We start from the raw sequence: 16,226 nt of genomic DNA on the forward strand, positions 1-16,226 counted from the left end.
AGTACCGTATACCTTCTAAAGTTTAATGCGGCATTTGCATTTTATCAAATACTGTACATATTTTGAGTAGTGCGCTTTAAATTTTATAAAAAGTAAAAGATAAATTCAAAATTATTAAGGTGACTGCACACGACTAATAAAAATACGTTGAATATTAACATACAATTATAATAATTCCTCGAATGTCAAGAATTCAAGACTTTATTTCACACACTTTTTTTTACTTTCAATGTCATAATAAAAAAAAAAAGAGGTTTACATAAACTTGGCTCTAGTTAAAGCATAAAGGCTGTCGTGAAAGCTACAGGCAACGCTAGAACGTTTTCTCAGTAGCAGCAAAAAATGAATAAGAACTACGTGAAGGCTTGCAAAAGCTAGCAGAATTAATTCCAGTGTGTTTGTATTGCATCAACTGGTTTGATAGTCCACTGGCATAACCAAAAGCATAGTTAGGTCATTACCTGGCAAATATTTCCCCAACTAAGAATAGAACACAAATTTTAATTCGGTGGGAATTATTCCGCAAGGCCGATAGCATACTTGAGCTAGCAATACTGCTGATTGGTTAAAAAAAAAGAAAAAAAACCTTATTAGAACATTCTAACAAGATTAGTTTCGGGGTTTAGCATTAGCTTTAAAATCAATACCATAAAATACGTACATTAATATATCTTTTTATCTGAAGCAGAAACATTACAAGTTCCACAGAAAAATTCCCATCTTTAAAAAGTACTTACAATGCCTAAAGATACACTATTTAGCAATTTACATTGCATTGGCTGTAATATAACGTTGCAAATGGCTAGGAAATATTTATCTCTAGGATGTATACAAAACTACAGAAAAAACAATTTAATAACATTCTCCCTTTAACATATGGTTTTTTCAACTCGATTTTATCAAACAGTTCGTGGTAACGAAATGTAGTAAGGAGCGACCCAGCTCAATAGTAAACGAAACTCTAAAAAAAAGAAATTTTGATGCTAAAAGATACATCAAAAGAATTGGATTTTCATGCGGATTTTAAATATATAAGTTTCATCAAATTTAGTCTTTGTCATCAAAAGTTACGAGCCTAAGAAAATTTGCCTCATTTTGGAAAACAGGACACCCCCTAAAAGTCATAGAATCTTAAAATCACACCATCGCATTCAGGGTATCAGAGAACCCTATAGCAAAAATTTCAAGCTCCTATCTACAAAAATGTGGAATTTCGTATTTTTTGCCAGAAGACAGATCACGGGTACGTGTTTATTTGCTTTTTTTGTTTTTTCTTTTTTTTCCCCAGGGGTCATCGTATCGACCACGTGGTCCTAGAATGTCACAAGAGGGCTCATTCTAACGAAAATGAAAAGTTCTAGTGTCCTTTTTAAGTGACCAAAAAATTTGGAGGGCACCTAGGTCCCCTCCCACGCTCATTGTTTTCCCAAAGTCAACGGATCAAAATTTTGAGATAGCCATTTTGTTTCGAAAACCTTATTAAATATATCTTAGGGGATGACTTACTCCCCCACAGTCCCTGGAGGAGGGGCTGCAAGTTACAAACTTTGACCAGTGTTTACATACAGTAATGGTTATTGGGAAGCATACAGACGTTTTCAGTGGGATTTTTTTCGTTTGGGGTGGGGTTGAGGGGAGGGAGCTATGTGGGAGGATCTTCCCTTGGAATAATATGTCATGGGGGAAGAGAAATTCAATGAAAAGGGTGCGGGATTTTCTAGCATTACTATAAAAAAAAACAATGAAAAAATAAACACGAAAAAGTTTTTTCAATTGAAAGTAAGGAGTACATTAAAACTTAAAACGAACAGAGATTATTACGCATATGAGGGGTTCTAAAAATACTTTAGCATAAAGAGCGAGGTATCTAGGACAAGATAAATACCTCGCTCTTTATGCTAAAGCATTTAGTAATTTAAACTATTTATTCTACGGCCTTTCTGATTCAGGGTTATTCTTAAAGAATTGGGACAAAACTTAAGATTTAGTGTAAAGAGCGAGGTATTAACGAGGGGACAAACCCCCTCATATACTTAATAAAAATATAAGAATATAAAAGTTTGTTAAAGAAGTTAATTCTTAAGTTACGGATATTTTTTACTAATAAAAACGTTCTTTAAAAATTACAAGTTCTAGTTGCTTTTTTAAGTAACCGAAAAACTGGAGAGCAACAGGGCTCCTTCCCCACCCCTTATTTCTAAAAATCGTCTGATCAAAACTAAGAGAAAGCCATTTAGCCAAAAAAAAAATAATACGCAAATTTCATTTTAATAATTTATGTGCGGAGAGCCAAAAACAAACGTGCATTAATTCAAAACGTTCAGAAACTAAATAAAAAACTAGTTTATTTAACTGAAAGTTAGGAGCGACATTAAAACTTGAAACGAACAGAAATTACTCCGTATATGAAATGGGTTGTCCCCTCCGCAATCCCTCGTTCTTTACGCTAAAGGTTGACTCTTTGCCACAGTTCTACTTTTTAAAACAATTAAAAACTTTAGCGTAAAGAGCAAGGGATTGTGGAGGGGACAACCCATTTCATATACGGAGTAATTTCTGTTCGTTTTAAGCTTTAATGTCGCTCCTTACTTTCAGTTAAAATAACTAGTTTTCTTTTTATTTATTTTTGTCTACAGATTTGACCATACAGCGTTTTGGAGATCTATTATCCATTGGACAAAATTTACGTGGTTTTCCCACTGAGAATCAGTTTTGAGTCTTTCGGTGCATTCCAGGTTTGGAAAATGGTTACTGCAAACTCACTTATTTGCTCCAGCAAATAACGTTTTGGTAACTGCTGGTACGGCAGAAAAGTAACTTTGATTTTACATTTTGAAGTTACAGACTTTCCTCGTGTCACGTACATGTTATTTTTCATTTATTTATAAAAGTACCAAATACAATTAAAAAAGAGTTTGTAACACTTGGATAACTTTGATTAACTAAACACTGGATTATAAGAGCCGAACATTCAATCGCTTTCAGAGTCATTAAGACTGTCTTCAACAGAATTTGCTTGCAAATCTAGCTCCTCTCCTTCAGATTTTGATTCAAGTGACCGTGCCTTTTTCGAAGCAGCCCCCCCACCCTAAACAGGATGCGGCCTTGAGGATTATATATCAGTTTCTACCTCTACCTTTCCATCGAAACTCCCTTCGAGCTAATTCTGTATTTATCTGAAGATTATTTTGAAACAGAAGGGGCCGTTAAACTAGAATAAGAATTTTCGGAAATTTTCCCCCGTAACAAGTTACAAATGACTAAGAAACATTTTTATCCAGGATGTATACAAAATAAGAACAATTTAATAGCATTCTCATTTTAACATATGCATAATTTGTCAGTTAATCAGGTTTTCAAGTTTGCTTCCATTTTAGTTTTCAAGTTTGCTTCCATTTTATTCTTTTTTAAAATAATTTTTAAACAATATGTTTGTCCAACAGTTTTCTTTCTGTTGCATTGAGGTGTTGCTATTAAGGGTTAGGGTTCTCTTTTTTAAATTTGCTAATTAAACATTAAATTAATTAAATGGATGGTAATTACCTCCTAGTTGGAATTACCTCCTATCCTCTGGCCCCCAAATCAACCACCTATTCAAAGTAAAAAAAAAAGGAAAAATTCAAAAAAGAATGCACAGACAAATTAGAGATAAAGTGACAGCAAAAAAAAGGGAATAAGAATTACATGAAAGTTAGCGAAATGAAAGAAATATCACTTAGATAACTAAGAATCACCTAGTGAATACAGTCCTTACCGCTCCAAAAATCACAAGTAGACATTCATAAAAATTTTAGAAATATACATGGAAATTAAAACCACCTGAGAAATTAAAAGAAACAAAGGTTCGGCGATATGTCTTTGATGATGGCAAAAGACAAGCCGAATCAAAATTTAAAGGTCCAATAAAAAAAATTGTAATTTCACAAAGGCACGACTTCTCATTTAAGGTCCATTTGGACGTCGTGACAGCAAGAAAAACCTCAAATTGTCTGCGTTTAGAAGACTAGCGACAGGGAAATCTATACATAGAAGCCTGCCACATACCGAGGGCCCGACGGCGACGCCACCGTGCTTCTGGAACTATATATATATATATATATATATATATATATATATATATATATATATATATATATCATGAAAAGAAAAATCACCAATGCAACAGCACAAACACAAAAAAAAAAAAAATAAGAGACAGAAGGAGAAAAGGAAGACTGTTTTCCTAAATTAGTGATTAATATAGACCAGCACTTGAATGAGGCCTTAACCCTACTCATCCATACAATCACATAGGTCAAACAGCATAGCCACACACAATCAACCAACCATATATATATATATATATATATATATATATATATATATATATATATATATATATATATATATATATATATATATATATATATATATATATATATATATATATATATATATATATATATATATATATATATATATATATATATATATATATATATATATATATATATATATATATATATATATATATATATATATATATATATATATATAAATAAGTTGTCTGTCTGTCTGTAGATCAGGTGACCTCATGTTTCTGTGTCGGCTGACGTCATGAAATTAGTTGTCGTCATTTTTGCTTTGACGGTGACGTCATTAACGGTATTTAAGACATTTGTTCACGACACAAATGACGACCGAGACAGAGGGAATATAAGTGACGACCGGGAACCTCAAAGAGAAATTACAGACTGGGACACCCGGACACAAATCACGACCGGGACACAGGGAATATAAATGACGACCGGGACACAGGGACACAACTACAACGGGGACGCCGGGGCACAGGCGGGATATATAAATGACGACCGGGACACAGGGATTGTTCGAATAGAAATTACAGACCGGGACACCGGGACACAAATGATGACCGGCGGGATATATAAATGACGACCGGGACACAGGGATTGTTCGAATAGAAATTACAGACCGGGACACAGGGAATAAAAAATGACGACCGGGACACTCAAAGAGAAATTACAAACTGGGACACCGGGACACAAATGACGACCGGGACACAGGGAATATAAATGACGACCGGGACACAGGGACACATCATTAGAATAATGAGGTATAGATCTGAATACGGATTGTTTTTCCTATGGAGAATTATATGTTGCATGTTCAAGAGTCAGTAAACCTGACAATCTATTTATATGCACAGACAATGGGACAGCGAAGAATGTTGTATATTCGCATGTTTTACGTAGTTAAAAACATATATTTATATCTATCTCTATTCACAGGTGGGACACAGGGACACAACTACAATGGCGCGTAACTAATATGGCGCGTAACGACTTACGCGCGCGGGGGGGCTTGGGGGGGGCGCGAAGCTCCCCACCAACTAGGTGTTGGGGTGGCGCGAAGCGCCACCCCAACAGCTAGTATATATATATATATATATATATATATATATATATATATATATATATATATATATTTATATATATATATATATATATATATATATATATATACTAGCTATATAAAGCTATATATATGGTTTTAACTACGTAAAACTTGCGAATATACAACATTCTTTGCTGTCCCATTGTCTTTGCATATAAATAGATTGTCAGGTTTACCGACTCTTGAACATGCAACATATAATGGTCCATGGGAAAACAATCTGTATTCAGATCTATACCTTATGATTCTAATGATTGCCCTTGAGCTTTGTTGATGGTGATTGCTAATCGACCATTCCCTGTCCCGGTGTCCCGGTCGTCATTTATATCCCCCTGTTTCCCCCGGTGTCCCCGTTGTAGTTGTGTCCCTGTGTCCCGGTCTTCATTTATATTCCCTGTGTCCCGGTCGTCATTTGTATCCCGGTGTCCCGGTCTGTATATACATTCGTTTTTTAGTTTTGTTTTTCTCCTTTATTTTTTTCCTTTTTTTTTTCTTTTTTAGTTTATTTAGATTTTTAGATTTTTTAATTTTTTTATTAGTTTTTAGTTTTTTTTTCTTTTTTTTTGTAGTTTTTACCTTCTTTTTAGTTTTGTTAGTTTTTTTTTTTACTTATGTCCTGGTCGTCATTTATACTCCCTGTGTCCCGGTGCTTTGTTGATTGCTAATCGAACATTCCTTTTGTCCTGGTCGCTTTCTCTTTGAGTGTCGTCATTTATTTTTTTCTTTTTTAGTTCTTTTAGTTTTTACCTTTTTTAGTTTTTTTTAGTTTTTTAGATGAAAATTTTTTTTAGTTTTTTCCTTTTTTTCTTTTTAGTTTTTTATTGGTTTTTACCTTTATTTTAGCTTATTTTTCAGTTTTTTCCTTTTTTTTTATTTTTTTTTTTTATTTTTTATTTTTTTTTAGTTTTTTTACCTTTTTTTAGTTTTTTTAGTTTTTTTAGTTTTTTAGCTTTTTACTTTTTTTATTAGTTTTTAGTTTTTTTTTTTTGTAGTTTTTGCCTTTTTTTAGTTTTTTCAGTTTTTTTTTTAGTTTTTTATTGGTTTTTACCTTTATTTTAGCTTATTTTTCAGTTTTTTTCCTTTTTTTTAGTTTTTTTTAGTTTTTAGTTTTTTTAGTTTTTTACCTTTTTTTAGTTTTTTTTAGTTTTTTTAGTTTTTTAGCTTTTTTATTTTTTTTTATTAGTTTTTAGTTTTTTTTGTAGTTTTTGCCTTTTTTTAGTTTTTTTAGTTTTTTAGCTTTTTTATTAGTTTTTAGTTTTTTTGTAGTTTTTGCCTTTTTTTAGTTTTTTTGTAGTTTTTACCTTCTTTTTAGTTTTGTTAGATTTTTTTTTACTTATGTCCTGGTCGTCATTTATACTCCCTGTGTCCCGGTGCTTTGTTGATTGCTAATCGAACATTCCTTTTGTCCTGGTCGCTTTCTCTTTGAGTGTCGTCATTTATTAAAAACATATATTTATATCTATCTCTATTCACAGGTGGGACACAGGGACACAACTACAATGGCGCGTAACTAATATGGCGCGTAACGACTTACGCGCGCGGGGGGGCTTGGGGGGCGCGAAGCGCCACCCCAACAGCTAGTATATATATATATATATATATATATATATATATATATATATATATATATATATATATATATATATATATATATATATACTAGCTGTTGGGGTGGCGCTTCGCGCCACCCCAACACCTAGTTGGTGGGGGCGCTTCGCGCCCCCCCCCCCAAGCCCCCCCGCGCGCGTAAGTCGTTACGCGCCATAATAGTTACGCGCCATTGTAGTTGTGTCCCTATGTCCCACCTGTGAATATAGATAGATATATATATATATATATATATATATATATATATATATATATATATATATATATATATATATATATATATATATATATATATATATATATATATATATATATATATATATGGTTTTAACTACGTAAAACTTGCGAATATACAACATTCTTTGCTGTCCCATTGTCTTTGCATATAAATAGATTGTCAGGTTTACCGACTCTTGAACATGCAACATATAATGGTCCATGGGAAAACAATCTGTATTCAGATCTATACCTCATGATTCTAATGATTGCCCTTGATCTTTGTTGATGGTGATTGCTAATCGACCATTCCCTGTCCCGGTGTCCCGGTCGTCATTTATATCCCCCTGTTTCCCCCGGTGTCCCCGTTGTAGTTGTGTCCCTGTGTCCCGGTCGTCATTTATATTCCCTGTGTCCCGGTCGTCATTTGTATCCCGGTGTCCCGGTCTGTATATACATTCGTTTTTTAGTTTTGTTTTTCTCCTTTATTTTTTCTTTTTTAGTTTATTTAGATTTTTAGATTTTTTATTTTTTTTTTAGTTTTTAGTTTTTTTTTCTTTTTTTTGTAGTTTTTACCTTCTTTTTAGTTTTGTTAGTTTTTTTTTTTACTTATGTCCTGGTCGTCATTTATACTCCCTGTGTCCCGGTGCTTTGTTGATTGCTAATCGAACATTCCTTTTGTCCTGGTCGCTTTCTCTTTGAGTGTCGTCATTTATTTTTTTCTTTTTTAGTTCTTTTAGTTTTTACCTTTTTTAGTTTTTTTTAAGTTTTTTAGATGAAAATTTTTTTTAGTTTTTTCCTTTTTTTCTTTTTAGTTTTTTATTGGTTTTTACCTTTATTTTAGCTTATTTTTCAGTTTTTTCCTTTTTTTTAGTTTTTTTTTTATTTTTTATTATTTTAGTTTTTTACCTTTTTTTAGTTTTTTTAGTTTTTTTAGTTTTTTAGCTTTTTTACTTTTTTTATTAGTTTTTTGTTTTTTTTTTGTAGTTTTTGCCTTTTTTTAGTGTTTTCAGTTTTTTTTTTAGTTTTTTATTGGTTTTTACCTTTATTTTAGCTTATTTTTCAGTTTTTTCCTTTTTTTTAGTTTTTTTTAGTTTTTAGTTTTTTTAGTTTTTTACCTTTTTTTAGTTTTTTTAGTTTTTTAGCTTTTTTATTTTTTTTATTAGTTTTTAGTTTTTTTTGTAGTTTTTGCCTTTTTTTAGTTTTTTTAGTTTTTTAGCTTTTTTATTAGTTTTTAGTTTTTTTTGTAGTTTTTGCCTTTTTTTAGTTTTTTTCTTTTTAGTTTTTTTTGTAGTTTTTACCTTCTTTTTAGTTTTGTTAGTTTTTTTTTTACTTATGTCCTGGTCGTCATTTATACTCCCTGTGTCCCGGTGCTTTGTTGATTGCTAATCGAACATTCCTTTTGTCCTGGTCGCTTTCTCTTTGAGTGTCGTCATTTATTTTTTTCTTTTTTAGTTCTTTTAGTTTTTACCTTTTTTAGTTTTTTAGATGAAAATTTTTTTTAGTTTTTTCCTTTTTTCTTTTTAGTTTTTTATTGGTTTTTACCTTTATTTTAGCTTATTTTTCAGTTTTTTCCTTTTTTTTAGTTTTTTTTATTTTTTATTTTTTTTAGTTTTTTACCTTTTTTTAGTTTTTTAGCTTTTTTACTTTTTTTATTAGTTTTTAGGTTTTTTTTGTAGTTTTTGCCTTTTTTTAGTTTTTTCAGTTTTTTTTTTAGTTTTTTATTGGTTTTTACCTTTATTTTAGCTTATTTTTCAGTTTTTTCCTTTTTTTTAGTTTTTTTTAGTTTTTTAGTTTTTTACCTTTTTTTAGTTTTTTTTAGTTTTTTTAGTTTTTTAGCTTTTTTATTTTTTTGATTAGTTTTTAGTTTTTTTTGTAGTTTTTGCCTTTTTTTAGTTGTTTTAGTTTTTTATTAGTTTTTAGTTTTTTTTGTAGTTTTTGCCTTTTTTTAGTTTTTTTAGTTTTTTAGCTTTTTTATTTTTTTATTAGTTTTTAGTTTTTTTTGTAGTTTTTGCCTTTTTTTAGTTTTTTCAGTTTTCAGTTTTGTCACCTGATCCAGTTTTTTCAGGTGACGTCACCTGATGCACAGATCCACACACAGACAACTTATTTTTATATATATAGATATATATATATATATATATATATATATATATATATATATATATATATATATATATATATATATTGAGTATTAGTTCAGAGTTCAAAGTGAGAACAACTAAAATTGGATACATTACGAACATTATTAAATGAGAAAGTTCTTTTTTGAAGCGAATTAATTTGACATTTCGCAATAATTGGCTTCGGATTATTGTTTACTTATAATCCTGACCTATATTTCATAATGTAATTCAGTGACTTTTCTCGACAATTGGCTTGGCATAGTGATATATTAAATTTTTGCAAAGTAACCCTAATTGGCAAGCAGAAGAGGGGCAGTTCTTCGTCGCAAGCACCGTTGTACTTCCGGGAGAGTTTCCCTTGAACTGCGGGGATCAGGTGAACGGGGACTGACGCTTTCCTTGTTTATTGGGGTACATCACAGGGAGAAAGTGACGTCACAACAGTATTGTGCATTGCTTTAATTTTTGAGAAAATATTATGGACACATTTTGACTTGATGTTATTCGGTGATATATGTTTATTCAGTTACGTAATGATGGATTCTATTTACGTGTGTCTGTACTGAACCTTTTACAGCGGCAAATAGCGAAGGACAAACACACAGTGATAAAAATAGCTGCAAAGTTTTTTGGGAAAGAGGCCATCAAACAGGCGATAGAAGTGCGCAAAACTGCTTTGGACCTTGAAATCCCTGATAAACGCAAAGGTACGCATCCTGTTGCGACTTTTTATAGCGATTTTTTCGAGTTGATCAGTAGCCGGGTAGAGCGTGGTATTGAGTTGCCGCTTTTCGTGATTGTAGACTCATCTGATGTACCTTCTATTTCTACCGACCCAAGCACGATCGTACCTTCGTGCTTTAATAATTGCGTAAAAATGTTGAACTTTCTGGTGGAAAAACAGGAGACTACATCCCAAACTCCAAACCGAGTAGCCTGGCCCTCAGCACCAACTCGTCAGCTCGAAACTATCCCTCTAGTATTGATGAACATTCCCGAAGGATTAAACGTGCAGAATCCTACGAAACAACGTCAATTTATCAAAAGCTTGGGTGTGCGGACAAGGTAAAACACATTACGGCTCGCAGGGATAGGCTTGTCGTACATATGTCAGATAAAGAGTCCGCTGTGGCAGCTGTCGCAGCGATACCTAGTTCACTGAAAATTTGCGCTAAAGTCATTAAATCAGAACATTTTGGCATCGTTAAAATGGATTCGACGTTTTTCAAATCCCAGGCCTTGTCGATAGTGTTATAAGTGCTAGACGTTTCGGAAACTCTCGAGTGGTTCAGTTGAAATTCAGATCAAAAGAAGCTTCGGACCTCGCAATTAATCACGGTGTCAAAATAGAGTACTGTTTGTTTCGAGTTGACATGCCCATTGAAAAGCCTAAACAGTGCCATAACTGCCATGGTTTTGGTCACTTAGTACGCGACTGTAACGGCCCAATCAAGTGCAGCAAATTTGCAGGAAATCATAGTATCCGTGATCAGGTGTGCTTGGCGCAAACCACCAAGTGCGCTAACCATCAGTATTTAAATAATAAATTGCAGAATCACAAGTTCCATAACATTCTTTAGAACAATAAAGTTACCCATGAATTGCTGTTCATTGAATATTTTTTTGCATCATAGGTTTTTTGGCCCGTATTTACTTGATTGAATATTGAATTTCTTATTGCTTTTGAACCTTGTTAAAAAAAACCACGAGGATTTACTAGGATTTATTTGTATATACCCAAGGCAACCTTAGCAATTTTCATAGCTCTGGCCTCTCCTCATATCAAGTTAATCTTTCGCCTTTTACTAAATATTACCGTGGGGAGGGGCACTTGATGAGTCTTAACAAATTTTTGTATTCCGAAAGGCAGACTAGTCTACACAATTGTTGTATGTTTTAATATTTAAAGATTACTTAACTAGATATTAATATTATTTAGATACTATCTTACTTATCAAGATATTAGGGTTGTCAGACAAGTAACCCTGGAAAATGCAAGATAATCGAAGTAAATCCTTTTATTTGGGGACTCCATTGGTTTCTAGACACAATACTCAGTCTGGCGGGAGAACACGATCCAAGAGACAATTCTCTGTGTGAAGGGAAAAGAGAATCAACAGGCGATTCTCCATGTGAAGGGAGACCAAGAAACGGGTCTGTGATGAAGGAGAATCCTGGAGCCTAAATGCAAATATAACACAAAATCCCTGTGATTTCCCACCTCAAGGTTTTATCTTCGTTGATACATTCGGGGAGTCTGAAGTATGGCATTCTAACAGCTAAACTAATGATTTTCTCGGTCTGAAATGACTGAAATACATTCTACAACATATTTTGGCACAAGGAATTGGTGTGGTCAGGACTGGCCCATTTTTCTTTTGTAGGCCTTCCTCCAGAACCGTCCTAAATTTTACACAAGTCTATTTTGCCTCCAGAGGGAGAAGACTTTGTGATGGGCCAATAGGCTTGTACGAAATTTGAAGGGAAATGATTCTTGTATTTATTTGTTCAGCCCTTAGATTGTGTAAAAGCGATTCAAGTCCCAGCTACATTTAGTCCTCTTTTGTTTCGTCTTAAAAAGTAACTATTTCTGGATTTATTGTCCTTAGAAATGTGAACAAAATTAACTCTTTCTACTAAGTCTCTCTAGCTCGACTTCATTTTTTTTTCATTTCTTTTGCTTTTCTACAGTAGCATAATTTCGTCAAAATCCAAACTTGAAGGGGATGGAGGAGCAAAGATGGAACCCTTTGTCCAAGATAAAGTGAAAATAGCAGTAAAAACTAAAAAAAAGCCATTTGGTACCACAGAGGCACTATTTAGTACTCTAAAAAAGCTATAAATTCACTTTAAAAAAAAAGAAAAAAAAGAGATGTGTCTCTGTAGATCCTTAAATTTATAGGTTTATATTAGTTTAGACTCAATTTTGGAAGAAACTAGAATTCAGAAGGGGGTAGGGGAATGAGGTTTGGGAGGGGCAGTTGCACCTTCCAGCTCCATAACAAATTACGACCCTACTTTTCTATGGTTTCGAACCTTAGAGTTGTTTAATAAGCTTTGATCAAATTCTCCTATAAAACTGGAATTCAACTTGAAGGCCATCTATTCTTCAAGACAGTCTTCTGGGCTACATGGTTAGTAAGAAGATGGAATTATAGAATTACTCAAGTAAATGACAAATGAAAAGGACAAATACTTATACAATGAAGTAAGCAATCATTTATTTGATAAAGTCTCACTGTTTCGTGTCTGTGTATCTTTCTTAGGTGATTGAAAATTCAGCTTTTGTTTCCATATTTGAAGCAAATTTAATAATGTCTTAATAAAACTTGCATTGTTACCATGTAGTATATATGGAAAACCAGTTGTTATAATTCAGGGAAGGAAATTTTCTCTACACGATGTTTTCCTGCATTCCTCCTCTTAGATTTAAAAAAATCTCTTCGTGGTATTATCATTGAAAAAGGGCTTGTTTAATTTTCTTTGTATTTCTGTTAAAAAATTGAAAAGACAACGAGATTCCCCTGCCTGGAATCTGGAGAATCCTGGACTTCGCCCCCTCTCCCCTTCCCCTTGGGCTGTGTGTTTACAAATCTATTTTGAGCAAGGAATAAAAAAAAACAAAAAAACATCGGAAACTTGTTTAAATGCATTGCGCTACGTTTTAACGAGTCGGACAAAAATATCGGGGATTAGCTCAGTGGGTCCAGCCTTGTCCCCTAGTTTCCATGAATTGGCGCTTTTGATCAATACCAGTGGTGTTGACTGGTGGATTGACAATTTTTATTGCAAATGAGGGTGTTTTTTGGGGTATTTTTGTAAAAGAAAGTAAAAAAAAAAACAAGAGAATTGTTCTCTCTGGATTTCGAAAAAAACTCTTCTCTGTCCCCCACCCCCTTAATTGCCGTGAATTAACGTTATTCATCAATGCTGGTTCCGATCATTGTCAGCTAAGAAAACTATCTCTGATTTAAGGTGTTAACTTTTCTGATTTTGGCTTTTTGAGCGACAATTTTGTCCAAGTCTTGATTGGAAAATTTTCCGTTTACCATTAAAATTTGGAGATAAACTTTGATATGATGGGAAATGTTTCGTACTGTTTACAAAAATCTAAAAACAAAGTGATAAGGTAATTGAATGTTATTTGAGAATTGGAACCGAAATAAATTTTGTGACAAACTTTGTTACTCGTATTCTTATAAGTCTTTTGACAATCCTTGTTAAATTATCGCTTCTCGGCCTTTTGGCTAAAATCAAAGTGTATTATCTGTTCTTATCAGCTTAATATCTGATACGGCTCCTACATGGGGCTTAGAATATTAAACTGATTTTTGGAAATAGGAGGGATGTCGGGGCTTGCTCCGCTCCCTTCACGTGTTGGCCCGGTTTTGCAGTACTTCTGGGATTGGCGCACCCCTTTCGAGGGGAAACCAAACTCCATGAACCCTAGTCAATAGTGGGTACAATAGGTTATTCAAAGTGAAGAGAGACCCTGCCGTTAGTTACTTAGTCCTCGAATACATTGAAAATTATTCGTTCTACTGTCATATGTCACTACCTCAAAGAACTTAACCAATTCAAAGAATCAAATGGAATTTTCACTGTCCTCGGTACTTCAATCGTATTTTGAAAGTCTTAAAAAAAGGTCAACTTCAGCCAAAACGGCTACCAAGCCAATGGCTGGTAGCAAGAAGCCTGTAAAGACTTTCAAGAAACCCGCTGTTGCCAAAAAAGCAGTAGCAGCAAAGAAGTCGACACCTAAGAAGGGGTAATCAGTCAAGAAATCTCCCGCCGCCAAGAAAGTGGCATCTGAAAAGTCAGTAGCTAAGAAACCAGCTAAAAAGTAATGTGTGCAATAGGTATATCCTACAGTATCAAACAGCCCTTTTCAGGGCTATCAAAGCAAATGCTCGAAACTCTGTTCAGAAAGTTATAATGCTATCAATTTCAAATTTTGACTGTCTACTTTTCCCTTTTAGCTGTTGTTTGAACCCAAAACACGGTCTATAATAGTTACTTTTGCATTCTAGCTCTATTGCTGTCTACAAAAAACCATCTTGGACTAAATTTTACTGCTGAATCGTAAGGCTCAAACTCAATAATAAAGTACTCACATTGATAAATATACAAATACATCGCCATAGCTGAATGGGTAGAGCGGCGCCTTCAAATTGTTGGAGGGAAGGATCCATTCTCGACAAGGCTGATCAATGATAACTAATATAATTTACATAAGGGAAAAATAATAATAATTATACAAAGGAAACGGATATAATTAAATCCTGTTTTTGCTTAGGACAATATAAATTAAAAAAAAAACAGATTCATTAAGGAAGCGTAAATGATTCCAACTAGGCACATAAATAATAGTAGTATACTATTCTCTCTAACAATAATAGAGGGGGAGTGGCTTTAGTCATTACTACTATCAACAACTCACCGCAGAACCAAGCCGCCTGAGGCCAAAAACAATTGCTTCAGCCATTTTATCGAATATTTTCTCAATTTAAATTTCAGCAGTTTATAATTACGAACTATTTTCGATAAAGATGCATGGGGACTTGGATCCAGCTTGGGCACTTTAAATTAATTATGGCGTCCACCCATTGGCTTTTTCATCATTAATTTGTAAATTTTTTACAGTGTTTCTTCTTTTTTTCATATGAAAAATAAAATGATATTTAATGTATTCAAGGACTAAGAACCTAACGGCAGGGTCTCTCTTCACTTTGAATAACGTATTGTACCCACTATTGGCTTGGGTTCATGGTCTTTAGTTTCCCCTCGAAAGGGGTGCGCCGATCCCGGAGGTACTGCAATAACGGGACAACGCATGAAGGGAGCGGAGCAAGCCCCGACATCCCTCCGGTTTCCAAAAATCAGTTTTTTTCGAAATCCAGAGAGAACAATTCTCTTGTTTTTTTGTTGTTTTTTTCAAAGCTTATTAAACAACTCTAAGGTTCGAAACCATAGAAAAGTACGGTCATAATTTTTTATGGAGCTGGAAGGTGCAACTACCCCTCCCAAACCTTGTTTTTCCCCTCCCCCAACCTCATTCCCCTACCCCTTCTGAAATTTAATTTCTTCCAAAATTGAGTCTAAACTAATATAAACCTATAAATTTAAGGATCTACAGAAACACATCTCTTTTTTTTTCTTTTTTTTAAAGTAAATTTATAGCTTTTTTAGAGTACTAAATAGTGCCTCTGTGGTACCAAATGGCTTCTTTTTAGTTTTTACTGCTATTTTCACTTTATTTTGGACAAAGGGCTCCATCTTTGCTCCTCCCTCCCCTTCAAGTTTGGATTTTGACGAAATTATGCCACTGTAGAAAAGCAAAAGAAATGAAAAAAAAAGTCCTATAAGATGAAGTCGAGCTAGAAGGACTTAGTAGAAAGAGTTAATTTTGTTCACATTTCTTGAGCAATGCTTTGCCTTTTACTTTTTAGCCTAAGTAAATTAAGTGGCTATGCTCTAAGGATAATAAATCCAGAAATAGTTACTTTTTAAGACGAAACAAAAGAGGACTAAATGTAGCTGGGACTTGAACCACTTTTAAACCATCTAAGGGCTTAACAAATAAATACAAGTATCATTTCCCTTCCAATTTCGTACAGGCCCATTGGCCCATCACAAAGTCTTCTCCATCTGGAGGCAAAATAGACTTGTGTAAAATTTAGGATGGTTCTGGAGTAAGGCCTGCAAAAGAAAAATGGGCCAGTCCTGACCACACCAATTCCTTGTGCCAAAATATGTTGTAGAATGTATTTCAGTCATTTCAGACCGAAGAATCATTAGTTTAGCTGTTAGAATGCCATACTT

General features: G+C 33.5%; 1 protein-coding gene, 2 non-coding genes and 1 pseudogene across 3 annotated transcripts in view; 3 read left to right on the plus strand and 1 right to left on the minus strand.

Annotated features, from left to right (window-relative positions):
• Positions 1-16,226, plus strand: part of LOC136036902 (uncharacterized) — a gene marked incomplete in the record, with an annotated part of 361,814 nt that overhangs the window by 168,879 nt on the left and 176,709 nt on the right.
• Positions 11,167-11,276, plus strand: LOC136037470 (U5 spliceosomal RNA; annotated as a pseudogene).
• LOC136037448 (U2 spliceosomal RNA) lies at positions 13,632-13,823 on the plus strand. The gene has a single exon (XR_010619949.1). It is a non-coding gene; the product is annotated as a U2 spliceosomal RNA (small nuclear RNA).
• LOC136037457 (U2 spliceosomal RNA) lies at positions 15,193-15,385 on the minus strand. Its single transcript, XR_010619955.1, has one exon. It is a non-coding gene; the product is annotated as a U2 spliceosomal RNA (small nuclear RNA).

Source organism: Artemia franciscana, chromosome 16 (assembly GCF_032884065.1).
Source record: "Artemia franciscana chromosome 16, ASM3288406v1, whole genome shotgun sequence".
Lineage (NCBI taxonomy): Eukaryota > Metazoa > Arthropoda > Branchiopoda > Anostraca > Artemiidae > Artemia > Artemia franciscana.